Raw genomic sequence first — 19,572 nt, 5'->3', positions numbered from 1 at the left:
TGTGGCTAGGGCTGCAACTAACGACTATTTTAATAGTCGACTAGTCACCGACTATTGAAACGATTAGTCGACTAATCGGATAATTATTCAATTTTTCTCAAATTTAGCATGAGATTGCTTTAATTATGTGGAAAATGATAGTAAACACAAGAAAGAAGGGGGTACTTCAATGAAAAATGCATATTTTATTGAACTTTGCTGCTGATTCATTCATACTAAAAGTAAATAAAAATGCCCTGTCTAAAACCATTTAGGCACAGTGCTTGGTCAGTACAGACATAAATGCATAAATTAAGAAACTCTATAATCTTTTTAAAGGACAGGCACATTTGTTTTATAAGAAAAAATAAATTAAAATCAAGTAAACATTTTCTTCCTGTAAACCAGGGGCAGGCACATCAGCAGCAATAATACCGTAAACAAAAATGTATATCCAAAACACAACGTACTGGCTTCCATGTTATTTAAATCTTACCGAGGCCAGCCAAACTCCGTTTCATTCAACTGTCCGACGTGCTTTCTCTTTAAATGTTCGTGCATCACAGAGGTGCTGCCGTGATGCGCAAGGACTGCTTTAGGGGCCGTTCACATGAAGCGTCTTTTGCGCGCGCAAGTTCGTTATTTCAAATGGAGACGCGCGGCTTGCGCGCGCATATTGGAAGCGACGCGGTCGCGACGCGCACGCGGTGCGACGCGCTCGTTTTTTCCAGGCGCGTCCGCGCCGCATCGAGATAAAAACATCTCAACTTTTCAGAATGCAGCAAGCGCACCGCAGCTTGGAGCTAGAGCGCAGCTGATGGTTGCTTAGAAACGGCAGACGCTTCCGGAGCGCAAGCGCCCGAGCGCTTTGTTGACAAGGAAGAAAGCAGCGCGCCTAGCGTTTTCCACGCGTTTTTAGGCGCGACATGTGAACGGCCCCTTACAAACCATGCAGGTAATCTTTTTATTCGCCGTAGCAGGCTAAAATGCTCCCAAACTTTATGCCTGTTTCACACATACTCAGTCTGCATTGCGTCTACAGTCCGTGTGCGTTACGTATGCGGTGCAGAATCAGCACGGACTCGTTTTGCGCTCACACAGAACGCGTTTACAGTCCGTACATTGTGAACGTTGTAATCCGTTAACATGGGTGTGGAAAAAAAATACGCACTGCAGACGGAGTATGTGTGAAACGGGCGTGTTTTGGTACGCGCAGCTGCTGCATTCAGTGCATTGGACGCCGCCATTTCTGTATGTTATCGCTCAGCATAGAAGCTAATGCCTATGTGCGACTCTCGGCAGAGAGATGCCTCACTCGGTCGGAAAAAAACATGTCTGGCGACAACATCGACAATGAAATTCATTGTCGACTATTTCTATTATCGATTTTTGTCGACAACGTCGACGAATCGTTGCAGCCCTATTTGTGGCACATTAGTATCTTGAAAAGTTTGCCCCCCTCACATATACTAATGTGCTACAAACAGGACGTTAATATCATCAACCATTCCCATTTTATTAAGGTGTATCCATATAAATGGATTGTATTTGTCTTTGATCACAGTTTTTGCCTTCATTCACTGAGAGGCTCAGAATCAGATTGTAATTCAGCCAGAATCAACAGATGAAGTAGTTTTTCAGAAAACACTAAGAATGAATGTCATGAGATGTTTTCTTATGATGAAGAGCTGCTGTGATTTAGTTTTAGCTTGATGCTGATCTTGATATTTCACTGTAATAAACGATGTTCTTTCATCAGTGATCTGTGTTTATCTGTGTGTATTGTTCCTCAAGTGCTTTCTTCATCACTGTGTCTGTTTGTGTGCTTCTGTGGGAGTTTACCAGCTGTTTCTACTCCAGTAGGTAAAAATGGTGCGTCTGAATCATTAATGAAGATCTGAGGAATGGCTTTTTGGGAGGAACAACTCAGTTCTGTTCGTGTCAAACATCTTGAATATCAGGATTTCTGCGCTTCAGATACAGTCAGTGTGACTGATGATGAATGCTCATATGATCCTGTGTCTCTCTGTGTTCCTCCTTAAGTCATGTTTTCTGTCATGTTTTGCAATGAAAATCAGTTCAAGCTCTGACTGAGTTTAATGGACTCTTTTTTTATCGCCTATTGATTTGCTGACGTGTCAATCATTTGATTCATTTCGGTACCTTCTGTGCAAGTTGCGAATCAATTGATTCAGTTCGCGGATCATTTGAATCATTTTGGACCTTCTGTGCAATTCACGAATCATTTGATTCAGTTCGCGAATCATTTGATTCATTTCGGGACATTCTGTGCGATTCGCGAATCATTTGATTCAGTTCGCAAATCATTTGATTCATTTCGGTACCTTCTATGCAAGTTACGAATCATTTGAATCGTTTGATTCAGTTCGCGAATCAGTTGAATCCTTTTGGGACCTTCTGTGCAATTTGCAAATCATTTGAATCATTTGATTCAGTTCGTGAATCATTTGATTCATTTAGGGACATTCTGTGTGATTCGCGAACTGAATCATTAGATTCAGTTCGCGAATCAATTGAATCATTTTGGGACCTTCTGTGCAATTCGCGAATCATTTGATTCAGTTCGCGAATCATTTGAATCATTTGATTCAGTTCGCGAATCAATTGAATCATTTTGGGACCTTCTGTGCAATTCGCGAATCATTTGATTCAGTTCGCGAATCATTTGATGCAGTTTGTGAATTATTTGATTCATTTTGGGACATTCTGTGCAATTCGCAAATCATTTGATTCAGTTCGCGAGTCATTTGAATCATTTAATTCAGTTCGCGAATCAATTGAATCATTTTGGGACCTTCTGTGCAATTCACGAATCATTTGATTCAGTTCGCGAATCATTTGAATCAATTGATTCATTTTGCAGCTCAAAATACACATTAGATGTAAACATTGTGCATTATGACGGAGTTTGTAGCTTAATTCACTATATTTGAAATAGTTTGAGCTGCAGTTCAGTTTCTGACAGTTCAACAGGAAATCAGCTAAAAGCATCTAGTTATCTCATACCATTCAAGTCAATGTTCGGTTTATCAGTATATAGTGTAATAAATATTTGAAAAATGTTTGTTGAATGTGATTGTATTAGTCTATAGAGTGACAGTGAATGTTAAAAGAGCAGATGGACACAATCAGGTGAAGTGTGTTGAGTTGATTCACTCAGAATGATTCAGTTGTGTGGTGTGTTTTGGTTCAGTGCTCATGAATCAGTGATGTGGTGTTTGTCAGATGTTCAGTGCTGTCTGTTCTTCTGCTCTGTAGGATCTGCTCATGGACTAGCTGGAGATCTGCTGATGATCGGATCTGGAGGACAGGGCTAGCTGAAATGCTGATGGTCATTGAGACTCTTCTGTGCTCAGGTATCTGCACTAACACTCATCAGTTCACCAGAACACACAAATCATGACAGAATGAAAGACTCCTTTAATGTCATCAGACAATGGTTTGATTCAGAAAGTTCTCTAAAGGACATGTTTAGTAAAGTATCGATTCTTATTAGTGCGTGAAGTAGATGTTGGACGTTCTTCACTGTATCTGAAATCAAATCTCACGCCGCTGCTGACGATGAGCGAATGACCAGAGCGTATATGGACACAGGCTTCCCATAATCCTTTGCTGTTTATAATGGTTGGATCACAAGGCAGATTGGGAAGATTTTGGGAGTCTTGCTGCAATATCTGTAATGTTCTGGTAACATCTGGAGGCCTGTTTTGCGTCTCGCACTGCTTTACTCTGGTTTATCTGTGTGTATCAGTCTGTAGTCGATGGAAAGAGGATGTTGTGTCGCCATCAGACCTAAGAAGAATGAAAATAATGTGATGATCTTCCACAAATGCTCTCTCCTGCATCCGCTGAATAATCACATACTGGCACTGAGAAGTTATCATTTGTTTTAAGTGAAGAAACCCAGTGTTTTTAATGCACTGCTGAGTTTTTAGGTCTGTTTTGTTTCCATAACATGCTGTCTTTCAGACTCTAGTGGGAAGAAAACATCCAAAATACCCATTTAGGTGTTTATTTGATTGCACTTTATCTAGATTTCAATCTTTAAAGAGTTTTTCTCTAACATTCACCAAACTTTAAAGTTTTAGTCCTCTCCATATTCTGAAGGCTTGTTTATATTTCATTCACACTGACTATACATGTTTAGACAACATTTTACTCCTGAAAACACAATGAAAATGTGTTTGTTTTCTGTTTGTTTTCAAAAAAAAAAAAAAAAAATCCAAAATCCCCTCTGGAACAACCTTTAAAATGTCAACAAAATCAATCAAGAATTTTGAACCAAAGTTCAAGTTTCTGTTCTGGAAATGTATGCAAATTAATGCATATTTAATTGTGTGGTGCCACATTTGTATATTTAACAATACATTTCAGAAAACTTCAAATTCACATCAGATTCTCTGGAGAGCGAATCTCAGTAATAATAATTAAAAAAAGAAGTTTCGACTCACCGTCGCAAAGGAACACCAAAACTTTCGAAGGGCCAGGGCCACTTTTAGTAAAATGCCTATAAAATTAGACATCTTCGCCAAACTCAGAACACTTATGTAAGAGCTCAATCTGAGATCACAGGAGAAAAATTGCAGAGCTTGGCCACTTGTTGGCGCTATAAGAGGAAAAAAAAACATTAAAATGTCTGTACCTACGCAATCAATTGTCCTATCAACGTGAAAATCGCTGTGCACTGTCTTGGTCCAAAACGCCAAAAGGACATTTGCGTATCTCAAAAAACATGCCTACCATTGGCGGATGAAGTTTGAGCATCTATTAGACGAGGTTAACGGAGGCCGATTGGAATTAAACTTGGTGGGTCTGTTTGACTCATGGCCCCAAAGGTCTGAGAGAAATTTAAAAGAAATCGGTCAATTATTGTAAAATTATTGTACATGGCATGGTTTTACGCACATACGTGTGATATTCATATGATATGACAGAACTCCTCATTCCGGACAACTTTGCCTCCAGAACCACTGCTGTCAATCAAATCATTTGTTAAATGATTGAGAAGATGTAAAACCCTACTCCCTACAATTCTCTAGACACTCTAGGTCAATAATTATCAAAACAATGTTGAAATGTACCCTTTGGGAAGCTACAACGGGGTCGTTTAGAAAAGGGGCTTGTCCAAATTTACCCAAAATCCTATAAAGCCTAAAGGAAAACTCAAAACTTCAGGAAACCTGCTGAGCTCATGTGACAGCTGATTCTCAACAAGCATAAGGAGATTGGACCACAGCTGGCGCTATAACAGTCATAAACGTTAAAAAAATATTTCTATGGTTAATTACCTTTATTTGCAAAAAATAATGCAAATTCATTCATAATGCCCAGCTCTATTTATTAAATTATTTTTTCTGTATTTCTGGACTGTCAGAGCTGCTCTCAATCATTCTGCACGTTTGGGTTTGTACATTTTTGAACAGGATAATCATGTGTAAATTATTATTATTTTGTTTAAACATGTAAATATTTCATGTAGTTTCCGAAGGGCAGCACTAACAAATAAAGATCTTTCATCTTAGTATACATTGTGCAAGGGCTTTGTTGGTGTAAACTCATGCGCTCAGCTGTAGTCGTCTTCATTCATGTGTTGCAGTGACATCAGGCTTTCATCTGTATCTGATGGTGTTTGGGGCGCTCTGCTCTCAGACGGAACGCCTGGCTGATTTTAAATTGAATTCTGGGAAATGTCCAATGACTCCCGAAAGTGGAGTTTTGCATCGTCCCAGTGCACTTTCACAAACGGACACAGGACAGAGACGGTGAAGAGATGAGAATGGCTCTCCTCGGATGATGACAGTTTACTGCAGGATACACACAATAAATCATCTGTATACGGTTCATTTTCCACAGGCTACATATAAAATACAAAAAATAATCATATCCTTTGTAGCTGTTCAAATATTAAGAAAGTTGTGTAAAGATAAATTCTTATTAACATTTTAGTTTTTTTTTTTTATCTAGATGAATTGACCATAGCCTTAAAAATGTCATGTGGTGCGACCATGATTTATATTAAAAATAATTTATTTCCTTACCATGCTTCACTTTTTTTTAGACATTCTCAGTAATTAAAGTGTTTAGGAACAAAGTATTTGCATTACTTTTGAGTTTTTGTGAATAATGATCTTCAGAGTTGCCTTCTTAATTGCTTAAAACTGATAGAAATGTTTTTAAAATACTATTTACTTGAGGATACTGTAGCAGTGATTCATATTTCAGCCACAGAAATAGGATAATTTATTTTCATTAAATACAGTAATTGCTATTATTGGTCGCACCACATGATGAGCGGTCGCTCCAAATGACACAAAAACCTTATATCAGTAAAAATCTATTTAAAGAAAGAAGTTTTGCACATGGCATTAACTGCAGGCATTTCTTTAGCCCCAGTTATTTCTGGACTTTGCCCAATCTTGGCTGCTCTGTTGACCAATCATAACGCAGAATAATGCCGGTTTGTCTTTTTTACGCTAAAACAAGATACCTTTTGATGTTCATTCATGTTTATTTTGTGCTGTAACTAGTAAAGATGAAGAGATGATCGGTTCATGCGCTACAGCGGTCTGTCTAGACAAATCAAAAAGCCACAAAACAGTATTTGTTGTTCAAATTTCTTCAATCCTGATTTTTTTCTGATACTAAAATAAAGTATTTTATGTATATAAACCATTATTCGAATATAAAAGCACAAAAACTGTCCGTCTGGGACATATATCTATGATGGAAAACAGTCTGCAGAGGTCGCACCGCATGATATTTCAAATTCAGTCAAAATGTACAAGCACAGAATTGACCGCCTGAATAAAACAAGCTAGCTTCCCACAAAAGGTCACTATGAAATTTATAATAAAAATAAATATTTGTAGAAATAACTTAATATTCTGTGTTTTTTTAAATGTGGTAGCTACATACCAGCCATTAAAAAGGTTATTATCTTCCAAATTTGAAAGAGTTGGGTCTTTTTGGGTCAAATTGGTATATAATGCAATGTCCTATCTTTGAATGGATTTCAACATAAAAGTTTACTTTAATAATGTTGAAGTACAAAAACATTATTATCATTCATTCATATTTGTCTGTTAAAATGTTTCGTTTATTTAACATTTTCAACTATTTCAGAAGGTTCAGACATGTTCCCTTAAGAGGAGACACTGCAGGCAAAAATACTGTTTTTTTCATGCACCTGTCAACTTTGAGATTTTGGACTTTTTGGTTTTTCATAAAGTGTTTTTTCAGACTAGTGGAAAGAAAACACCCCAAAAACACTGTTAAGTGTTTCTTTCATAGCATTTTATCTATTTCTGTCAATAGATTTCAATTACAATACAGATTTTTAAAGGACAAGAGTTTTTTCTCCTACACTGAGCCATAAATCTCCACTTCAGCAGCACTTACACACACCACACTTTACACTTTTATTCCTGTCTATATCCTGAAGGGTTTTACAGAGGGATTTGTTCAGATAGAATTTGACATTAGACATTTTATTCCTCAAAAATGGTAAAAAATATAGTGTTGCCTGTCTGTTTTATGACAGACTACTGAATAATGTAGTAACGAAGTGAGATCCCTCTGTAAAAACATTTGACTATAATATGTCTAAGAAACTGAAACTGACTTCATCCAGTGTTTAGATTTTTGTACTAGAAATGTATGCAGATTAGCGCATATTTCAATAAATAATGATCATTTGCATATTTAAACCTAACATTTTAGAAAACTTGAAAAACAAAAAAAGTTTGCAATTATCAAAGTAATCAATCAACTGAGTAATTAAGGTGATAACTATTAGTTATGTTTCACCCTATTCAGTGTCTCTCCTTACCTAGAATTATTATTGTTGTTTTAAACAAACAGGTTTCAGAGAGATAATAAAATAACATTTGTTTAACTTAATGGGAATGTTATAAAAACATTATTGAAATATATTTCCGTTAGAACTGTAAACATAAATACACATCGATTTTGAGGTCTTTTAGCGGAATGCTTGTACGCAGATGAGCCGAAAACTGCAAAAAAAACAAAAACAAAACAAAAAACACTACACTATAATTTTGATGGAGTAATCTGTAAATATATTTTATTTCATATTCAGCATTTTCTCTTGTATTTGACATTTAATTCGATCTCCTCTGCGTCAGAGTGTTTTATAATGTGCTGCTGGTACCAGTTCAGCTGAGCCTTGGCTGCGCGTCCCCGAGAGAGCGGCTCGCATTTGAGACTGCGCGCTCCCGAGTTCCGCGAGCTTTTACTGGAGATGAGCGCGCGGAGAGTCCAGCAGTCAGTCAGTCGCAGAGCGGGACAGAGACAGAGACAGGCACAGAACCGGACCAGAAGCAGGAGTCAGCGGGTTTTATCAGGTCAGTGGCTGCTGTTGGTTCTTATATATTTGGCTTGAATCGCGTTTAAAGCGCAGGAGCGCGCAGCTGTCAAACGCGCAGGATCGCTGGACTGGACAAATGTGTCCGAATCGCTGGTTTGTCGCTCCTCACATGATGTTAAGGGATATGATGTGGGACAGGGTGTTCTTATGAGCTGATATTCTCAGATGTGTTGGTTTCAGGTGATTATTATTAGGTCTCATTAATGTGAGTTGGTCTCGTCGGATTGAAGTGTCAGGGTTAGACTGGTGTGAAATATAATGTTTATCATACCCAGTGTTGTGTTGTGTTGTGTAATGTGATGATGGTGTTGTAGTAGTTGTGATGTTGCGTGCAGGTGACGCGAGCAGGTGCAGCGCGGGCGCGCACGCGGTTTGAATCAGGTGCGAGTTTTTTCATTTATGACGTACTTTTTTTGTGTCCGGTTTTAATGGGAAAACCAAGAGTGTTATTTCAGTCAGTGCTCGAGTTAGAGCAATTGTTTTGATTATGAACTTAAAACTAAATCGTATCTTAAGATTCAAGTGTCAACTTTCTGACTAGGCGGTATTTATAGAGAAAAATAGATATGAAATAGGTTTATTTATAGTTTTGAAAAAAGAAGGTAAAATGCGTTTTTAATGATATGAAATAATCTATGAAATCATTTTTATAACAAAATGTTTTTTATAGTTGTATAAGTTATAAGTAAATAAAATATAAACTATATCTAATTTCTAAGATATTTTGTATGTATAAAATGATGTCTAGAATATAGATATTATTTAATATTTTATTTTATACACTGTAAAAATTGAACAGTTGGATCAACTTAAAAAATTACTTCAATTGGTAACACCTAAACATTTTAAGTTCTTTCAACTTAATTTATCACATAAATGAATTATAAAGTTGAAATAACTATTAAAATGTTTAGGTGTTACCAATTGAAGTATTTTTTTTAAGTTGATCCAACTGTTCACTTTTTACAGTGTATTGTACATTTAAAATGTACATTTAAGAAGTGAATAAAAACAAAGAGGTAAAAATAAGTTTATTTTTCATATATATCTGTAATATAACATTTATTTTATAATACACTTCATTTTATAATGTAAGTTAAAATGTGTAAATAGAACATGAAGAAAAAAGGGTAAAATAGGTTTATTTGTATGATTTATTGTTTATATGAAACAATTTATAAAATAATTTTAGAACAAAATATATTTATTATTGTGTAAATTATAATAAATATTTAAAAAAATGAAGAAAAATACAATTATATAACTTTTTGCTAAACTTTTAACTAAATGTGTATAATTGTATGAATTATAATTAAAAAAATAATAATATAAAATATAATTTGCATCTAATTAATTTTTATGATAAATTGTGTATAAAAAATCTATAATGTAAAAATATTTCATAATACATTTTATTTTATAATGTTAATTAAAAAGTACATTAAAATGAAGAATGATGTAAAAATACTGTTATTGTTATGATTTATTGTGTGTGTGTGTGTGTGTGTGTGTGTGTGTGTGTGTATATATATAAAAAAGTTAATAAAATATTTTTTATAACAAAATGTTTTCTAATCATATAAATATATTTAATAAAATATAAAATACATAAGTATTTTTGATATATTTTGTATATATAAAATTATAATATAAAAAAATCTTATAATGTAAATTAAGATTTGTAAATGAAAAAGTGAATTTTAAAAATAAAATTTTGAAAATTTTATATGTTTTTTATAAACATGAACATTTCCAAATGTGAAGAGGGTCCCGTTCATGTTTATCTAACTTCTGGGGACCCCCTTCACTCACACTGCATTCCATTACTGGGTCACATCTCCCAATTAATACAATGCTAATGAGTGGAGCGCTCCATTGTCTGCTGCTCCGGAGCGTTTCAGCCCGACGGGACAATAGCAGCTCAACCGTCTCCAGTCATACGGAGAGTATTTGGGACGGTGGCTGACTGGAGTGTGTCTGATGATGAGCTCATGTTGGCCGCCAGCGATCCAGAACCAGCAGATGGGCCGCATTAGCCGCAGACACGTGTTTGTGCGCCGCTGCGTTTGTTTGTTTGTGACACAAGCGAAGGCCTCCTCGCATATGATCCGTGTGCCGTGGGAAAGAAGCGTGTCGTAGGACGCGAATGCCATTTATTCCGGCCCGTGGGCTGCTGAGGCATGCTGGGTATTCTGACGCTGAGCAAACCCATAAAGATGACAATAACTCACACACACGGAGTCCTGATGTCATCGCAGATTCCTCTGAAGAATCGAGTGTCGTATTAATATTTAGCGGCGTTTCATCAGATCTCTGTGCTCCGCTTGGCCTACTTTTGTCACCAAATCCTGCTCTAGAAACACTTTCAAGTGCCTTTTGAGGAGATTTTCTCCCTCTCCTTTGGTTTTTAGTCTAAAGTCCAAAAATAACTGCACCGATTTGAACTGATATATAAACTGACCCTGAACTGAGCTGACATATACTTATACACAACATTGTACACTCGCAGTCAAAAGAAGACTGAAAGAAGTCTCTTCAGCTCACCAAGGCTGCGTCTACTTGAGTAAAAACTGTAAAAATTGTGAAATATTATTAGAATCCCAAACAGCTGTTCTCTATGTGAATATCTGTTCAACTCTAATTTATTCCTGTTGATCAAAGCTGAATTTTCAGCATCATTACTCGCTTTCAGTGTCACATGTCCGATTCTTCAAAAATCATTGTCCAGTATTTTTGCAGAAGCTGTGATGCATTTTATTTTTTAGGATTCACAGATGAATAGAAAGTAAAAAAAAAAAACAGCATTTGTTTGAAATAGAAATCTTCAGTGACATTGATTAATCCAACCCTCATGAATAAAAGTATTAACCATATCATTAGAAATCATATTTTTTAATGATTTTCTGTCAATGATGAGCTCAAACTCTTATGGGATGTTTGTTTTGTCGTTAGTTTCTGGAAGTACATTTGCACTGATGCGTTTGTCTTGCGGTGGAACATTAGTTCAGCATCTTAAAAAAGCATTTTTGGCAAATCCACGTAATGAACCATAGAAATATTATGTTTTGTAACGTTTATAACTGTTATAGCGCCAGCTGTGGTCTGATCTTCTCAAAACTGTGCATGTTTGTTTAGAATCACCTGTCGCATGAGCTCAGCAGGTTTCGTGAAGCTTTAGGCTTTATAGGATTTTGGGTAAATTCAGACAGGCCCCTTTTTTAAACAAGCCTTTTATAGCTTCCCAAAGGGTAAATTTCATTTTTTTATATATATATATAATTATTGTCCTAGAGAGTCCAGAGAATTGTTCTGCAGTGTTTTTTTACAGATTGACCAAAAAACCTAGGACTAGTTCGCAAAAGTAGGTTTTTTACATCTTCGCAATCACTTAACAAATGATTTCAGCAGTGGTTCTAGAGGCAAAGTTGAGGAGTTCTATCATATGATACGAATATTGCATGCATGTGCAAAAAACTGCACAATGTACAATAATTTACGCCCTTGAAAAATCTTATATCGCCCCCCAGTGGCCAATTTCTTTTAAATTGTTGTCAGACCTTTGGGGCCGTGAGTCAAACAGGCCCACCGAGTTTCATTCCGATTGGCCTCTGTTAACCGTATCTAATAAGTGCTCAAACTTCATCGGCCAATGGCAGCCATGTATTTTTTGAGATACGCAAATGTCCTTATAGACACCGTGGCACTTTGGACCAAGACTGTGCACAGCGATTTTCATGTTGATAGGACAAATGGTTGGGTAGTTACAGCTGTTTTTATGTTTTTGTTCCTCATATAGCGCCACCAAGTGGCCAAGCGCCGCGATTTTTGTCCTGTGACCTCAGATTGAGCTCTTACATAAGTGTTCTGAGTTTGGCGAAGACATCTCATTCCGTTCAGGAGTTATAGGCATTTTACTAAAAGTGTACCTGCCCCTTTCCAATGTTTTGGTGTCCCTTTGCGAAGGAGAGTCAAAAGTTCAACTTTTTTTTTTTTTTATAATTATTGATATTCGCTCTTCAGAGAATCTTTCTGCACTGGTTGGGTTCCAAGCAGGTGAAAACCTAGGACTAGTTTGCAAAAGTAGGTTTTTCATAAATACAGAATTCCAACAAAATAAGACACTTGAGCCCATGAATGACAGTTAAGGAGTTATGAGCGATTTCATACTTTTGTTCATTGTAGCGCCCCCGTCTGGCCGATTTGGATGAGCTTTGGTGTCGTTGTTGGTGGTGTGAGTACTGCCATCCCTCCAAGTTTCAAGTCTCCACGACTTACGGTTTGGTCTGATCGATCAGTTTTACTTGGAGATCGATTAGAATTACAATAGGGATATCAACACAAATCTTCAATCTCAGAGCACATGAGAGCTGTTGTTGTGGTTTGTGTAAGTGTGTTTTGTTGAGCTGAGTCTGATCAGAGATCATTTACAGAACTGAGCTTTTTCAATCTAGTAATATTTGTAAATCAAGAGCTGTGTGTTACGTATCAGCATTAATGCTTCATGGTGTTCAACTCATCTTTTCGTGTTTTACATTATTTCTGTTTTGTGTCTGATTCAGGGTACGTTTGAATAATTGCATCTGTTTTGCATCTGATTATAATTTCTCTTTCGGGCATCTTTGAAATATATGCATATTAATATTTAAGTATTAATATGTCCTTCTGATCTATAGCAGGGAGGCATACAATTTCAGATGCAGCCACTGTCTTAATGAATTGATGATTGAATCATTGATTCGTTCAAAAACATAGATTCATTCAGTCAGCAAACATTGTTATCTTGTGGTTTTATTTGGAACTATTTTTCTTTGTGAAACAGAGCAAAAATAGACAACATTGTGTGTAAAATGTAACTCTAAATGAAGTTACAGTAATTGTTCGGTGTTTGTTAGATCATGTAAAGTGTGATCTGATGAAGCCCAAAAGATCATTAACCAATGAAAACTGACCGACTGACTGGACATTAGATCTTCTTACACGGGCACTTAACAAATAAATCAATAAATGGACATGAGGTAATGTAAGTGTGAATGATTTTATTATGTGAAACACAAAACTAACATTGAAATGTGTTGTCATTAGAGCTCAGAATGACACTGGTGACCAATCAGAATGCAGTATTTGACTCTTGTGTGTGTGTGGCGTCTTCTCGGTTTGAGGTTAATCAGACAGGACGCTGTGTTGACAGGTTAGCGCTGTGATGTTGTGCAACTATCAGCTCTGAGAGGACACACACAGAGACAGACGGACTAATGTGTGTGTGTGAGATCTCAGGCCTGAGGATAGGGGGAAGCGCTGGACAAAGACGGTCTGTTTGCTGCGTCTCTGTTGGCGGGTCGTTGTTCTCGTCTTTATCTTCAGTAGGAGGGTTTGGGCGACGGGGCGAGAGACGGGGCTCTGGAATGTCCTCTTTCCCAGCATGCACCGCTGCACTCCGTGTGACCTCTGTGTGACGGATGCTTTAGGACAAGTGTCCAACGTCTTCACTGTGACGTCTCTCCATCATCTCAGTAAAAATGAGCAATAGTCCTTTGCAGTGAATCATTTTGAGCAGAAATATTTGGGTTAAAGTGTTTCTGAAATTTATAAGGCTTCTGTATCATTTCTATTAAGTTGCATTATTTTGTGTACTCATCGTATTCTACTTTTAAGTGTTTATTTTTTACAAATCTTTTGACTAAATAAAAAAAATATATAATTTTTATTTGTTTGAATCAAATCATAATTTTTTTTTCTTTAAACAAACTATTTATTTACCTTGCTTTAAAAATCGTTTGTTTTTTTCGCTATTTTTAATAGTTCATAAAACCTACTTTTTCTAACTTTTCCTAGACAGTTTGTCTGATTTTTACCCCAATTGGCTCAGTTCATCTTCAGACCATTCTGGAAAAAAGTTATGGAATTCAAGTTAATTGGTTAAACCTTTTTCGAATAACGCGTGAACGGATTTGACGAAGAACATGCAAAAATGAATATGAGGGTATATCTTCGCAACGGTTGGGCGTATTGAGACCAAACTTGGTGTGTGTTATAACAAGAATGACCTGAGGCTACCTGCACATTTTCGGTGCAGTGCCTCCTAGTGGTCAGGAGATATGAAATATTTTGGCTTATAACTTCTGAATGCTTTGGCCAAAAATCACTAAACTGGTCTCTTTAGATTCGGTGGAGCATGCCAATCGATCAATAAACAATTTTCGCATGTCAGCCATTGGTGTATCATTAAAAAAGTCTGTATGTGTCTTCAGCAGCATGCCCTGATAGTACTCAAAAAATATGGGGGCAGCGCTACCTTGTGACCAAAAGTTGTAAAGAAATTTTATAAAGAAAAAATGCTAATAACATTTGAACAAATTGACCTATTGTAATAAACTAATGATCTCAAAATATTCCTTGGGTCATGCCGAGAACATTGATACCTATTATGCCAAAATTGGACTAACTTCCTGTCCACCATTTAGTTAATGTTAAAAATTTACTTTTTCAAATTCCTCCTAGACTGTTGGTCCAATTATCACTAAATTTAGGTCAGATCATCTTCAGACCATGCTGACAGTTATAGATTTCGTGTTAATATGCAAAATGGTTATCGTTAAACGCATCAACGAATTTAATATTACATTTTCAAAAATGTGATAAACTTTTATTTGCATTAGCCTGTTGTAAAGAACCTGGTCTCAAAATATTCCTTGTCATGCCAACAACGTGCATACCAATTATGCCATAGTTGGCCGAACTTCCTGTCCGCTATTTTGATTAATGTTAAAAACCTACTTTTCTAACCCTTCCTAGACTGTTGGTCCAATTTTCACCAAAATCGAGTCAGATAATCTTCAGATGGTGCTGATAAACAGTTATGGATTTTGTGTGGATAGACAACCATTTTTGTATAACAATGCAACAAATTTAAGCCACAATGCCAAAATGACTCTAAGGCTTTATCTCTGCAAACCTTTGACATATTGACACCAAAATTTGTGTCATTGTCACTTCACACTGAACTCACCACATCGATCTGATAACAGCGCCACCTATTTGGTCAAAGTTGATAACCAGGGTTGCAAAGGGGTGGAACATTTCCGGGAACTTTCCAAAAATCCATGGGAAAAAAATAAATAAAAAATCCTGGAAAGTTTCCAAAATTTCTGGAATGTTTCCAAAATTCACTTGAACTTTCCACTTTTTTGCAACCCTAGTGGTAACCCATTAAAAATCGTATTTATTAGTGGTTGCTTTTATGATTTCCACCCATTTTGACTAAAATCATCTTACAATGGCTTCAATTACTACAATTAATGCTTCAGTTGCTCTGATGCTTGCTGCCTTGCTTACCTAGTACTTGGCCCCTTAATTGCTGCTTGCAGCTATATTTTTCTATTTTATTTACTTAATTTTACATTTGTACTCTGTTTTTCTCTTTTTCCAGTTTGAAAACCCTTGGTCTATAAAACTAAGCATATGATATTTGAGCAGTAATGTGTCAAAATGAGGCAGAACAACAAGTGCATTACTATAAATGTGATTTTGCTTGTGTTCACAAACTGAATTTCTGTGCTGATGGATGGTTTAGTGTGTTTAAACAGGCTGTGACTGGAGAACATGAGCAGATCATGATCATAATATATCTGCAGTGTGAGAACTCACAACGACACACAGAGACGCTCAGTTCAGGCTCTCCAAATCCTCCTCACATTTGCATAATCTTAAGAGTCCCGAGACACACACACACACACACACACACACACGAACACACTCGGCCCACTTGTGCAGTTTAATTGCTCAGCAAACACAGCAGTGCAGCTTCATGCAGTATTTCATCCGAAAACTGTTCTCCATGAGGAGATCTGACACATCTGCAGTCAAACAGCCTCAATCTGTCTGAAAAAGGGAAGTAAAAGATATTTTACTTTAGTTTTGCACGCACATTTTTCTAAGAAATTTACACATTAAGTAAAATCCACCTCACTAGGTTAAGTAAAATGACAAAGTGAAAAAACGAAGTTTTCAATCTGAAATTGCTAGCAAATTTCCCAAATAATTACAAAAAATAGCAAGTAGCATTCAATTAAATGTAACATTTTGAATTAGAACGACTGAAACAGTATTTTCTTGTAAAATGTACTCTAATAATCTCTTCTATTTACATCGAAAAATCTTTTTTTTTTTTTTTTTTTTTACAATTTACATACTTTATTACTTTTAAAGGCACGTTTTGACATACTACTATTTTTTTTTTTTTCATTTTAAGCACATTTTTAGTTTGTCAATACACTGACATTAGCACACACTACATTCATTAAATAAAACAGCATGCCATTGTACAACTTACACTCTAAAACAACAATATTTCTATAGGTTGCAAACAACAATATTTCTATAGTAATGAAACCAAATTATTTTAAGTGCTGCCATAAGCTCTATTCTTCAGTACAATGACCACAAGAACTTCAACAGCCTAACTGAACATTGCCTACGTTCATGAAATAACCATTAAAGTAAACAAAATAATCATTTAGTTGCAGTATGTTTAGGGTTTGTCCATTAGGCTCTTGCTGTTTACGTTATTGAGCCGTAATGCAGGTCTGATGGCCAGATTGACTCTATAGGGAAGATCTCAGATTACAGATGGAAGCAGACGCAGTGGAGAGAAACGCAGCAGGAAGAAAACACCTCGCGTTTACCGCTGTGTGCCTTCACACGTGAACAGCGAGGGGTTTTTAATCCAGAGAGGCTGACAGCTCGGCTCTCTCCTGCTTTCACTGCTGCGCTGAGACCAATCAGCCTTTCTTCACAATCATGGGAACCTTCTAATGAGGCCAACAGCAGCTGGTCTGAGGACAGTTTTGCTCAAAGTTTATAGTATTAAGCTATAAAATACATCATGTCGGTTGGTAACAATGCAGGTCTTGTTTTGTTGTTCCATTGCTGGCTGAAATCATAATCTCCCTCCTCTAATCTTCGTCTGGGCTTGGAAACGCTTATAAGAGATTGAGGTCAAAAACCCATTAAAATCAGCACATTAGAACTGAATCAAATGAAAAACCCTCCACGCATCAATCAGGGAGAGAGCCAGGAGGTCACGTGACTCCAGGGATTCGAACGAGCCAATCAGAGCGGGCGTGAGGACAATAGGTATTAATGCTGTTCTGCAGGAGCCTAATTCAGTGTGTCAGCTGTGACACATTCACATTCACACTGACGAACCCAGCAGCACGGCTCTCAGATCAGTCTTAGAGGAGATTTCATTCTGTGGTCAGTTGTTTTGCTTGGTTAAGTCACAGCACTGGCGAATTTCAAGATTTTGGTCTATTTTGCTTCCGGATCATGTCTTCTTTCAGGCTTTAGGAAAGAAAACATCCAAAATACATATTTAAGTGATTTTATGGCAATTTATGTATTTACGTGTGTAGATTTAAATTTTAATCTGTATCTTTAAAAGTTTGTTTCTTCACTTTAGCAGCACTTACATACACCAAAACTTAGAGTTTTATTCCTTTCTATATTCTAAAGGTTTCTACTGAGGGATTTGTTCATATTTAATTCACACAGATTTTTACAGCATTTTAGTCCTAAAAATATAGTGAAGATGCATACATTTTAAAGGTCATTAGTTTGTTTCTACACTTCAGTAGTACACACATAAACCAAAACTTAGAGTTTTGTTCCTCTCTATATTCTGAATGTTTTTACTAAAGGGTTTGTTCATATTTTGTTTACACCGATTTTTACAACATTTTATTCTTAAAAACATGGCAAAATTATTATTTTTTCCTGTCTGTTGACAGTATTTTCTGATTTATGGAGTTATAAATCCAAAATCCCCTCTGTAAAAACCTTCAACTCTAATGTGTCAACAAAATCAAAGAAGAATTTTTTAATCTGGCTTTATCCAACATTCAGATTTATTTTCTGTATGCAAATTAGTGTGGATTTAATTATATAATGCCTTATTTGTGTATTTAAACTTAACATTTCAACTAAATTAAAAACACAAGTCAGCTAAAAATTCACCTGTGGTGCATTTAGAGTGGCTTACTGATGTATTATGTTATTAATCTGAATTGTCATTATTTATTAAATAGGAAGTTCTTAAAATTATAAACAAAACAAAAGCAGTAAACAATCTTTAGTTGTTAGTAATCCAGTTTTGGCTGTATATTCCTTATTTACAATATGATTCTTTTTTGGTTTTTCAGATCAAGTTCTTGATGCTTCATTAGAGTTTCTTCAGGCCAAGGTTTAAAAAGGTCTTGTGTCATTGTTTTCAAGAAGAACTCTTGTGTGTGTGCTTATTCTCTACTCTGCCGCTGTAATTCATCAGTATGACATGAAGAGAAACACCTCCAGCTCTCAGACTCATTTGCTCTCATTACAGTCTGTTAATGTTTGTCAGAGACGCACAGAAAGTAAAGTAGTTGTTTGCCAGTGTGAATTAATGTCCAAGCCTTCAGGTGAAAGATTAGAATATAATTACTCAGAATAATTATAATCAGTCATAATGACGGCGAACCTGCATGTTGGTCTGGAATCATGCTATAAACAATGCTGTTGTAAAAAAATAGATGATTGGAGTACATTTTACAAGAAAATATTATTTTAGTTATTTTACTTCAGAATTTCGCTTTAATTCAATGTGTTACTTAAAATTTTATATTTTGCTTTCACATCATGTCTTCTTTCAGACTAGTGGAAAGACAACATCCAGAATACACATTTAACTGTTATATAATGATACTTTATCTGTGTCCGTAGATTTATATTTCAATCCATCTTTTTAAAAGTTTGTTTCTCACTTTAGCAGCATTTAAACACAACAAAACTTAGAATTTTATTCCTATCTATATTCTGAAGGATTTTACTGAGGGGTTTGTTCATATTTCATTTACATTGATTTTTACATTTAATTCCTCCAAATGTGGTGAAAATGCATATATTTAAACGTTATGCGTTTGTTTCTCCACTTCAGCAGCACTGACATAAACCAAAACTTAGAGTTTTATTCCTCTCTATATTCTGACCGTTTTTATTGTAGGGTTTGTTCATATTTCGTTTACACTGATTTTTACAACATTTAATTCCTAAAAATATGGTGAAAATGCATATATTTAAAGGTTATGCGTTTGTTTCTCCACTTCAGCAGCACTCACATAAACCAAAACTTAGGGTTTTATTCCTCTCTATATTCT

The 19,572-nt window shown here is 36.0% G+C and overlaps 1 protein-coding gene across 1 annotated transcript in view; it reads left to right on the top strand.

Moving 5' to 3' along the window:
* The first annotated feature begins 8,303 nt into the window (after positions 1-8,303).
* LOC141301104 (neuronal cell adhesion molecule-like) overlaps positions 8,304-19,572 on the top strand; it is a 151,662-nt gene continuing 140,393 nt past the window's right edge. Inside the window, exon 1 of the mRNA XM_073831355.1 lies at positions 8,304-8,363. The gene's annotated coding sequence lies outside the window, so the exon portion shown is untranslated. The remainder of the gene's footprint in view (positions 8,364-19,572) is intronic.

This window comes from Garra rufa, chromosome 25 (assembly GCF_049309525.1).
Source record: "Garra rufa chromosome 25, GarRuf1.0, whole genome shotgun sequence".
Lineage (NCBI taxonomy): Eukaryota > Metazoa > Chordata > Actinopteri > Cypriniformes > Cyprinidae > Garra > Garra rufa.
This window is presented reverse-complemented; position numbering and strand designations above follow the sequence as displayed.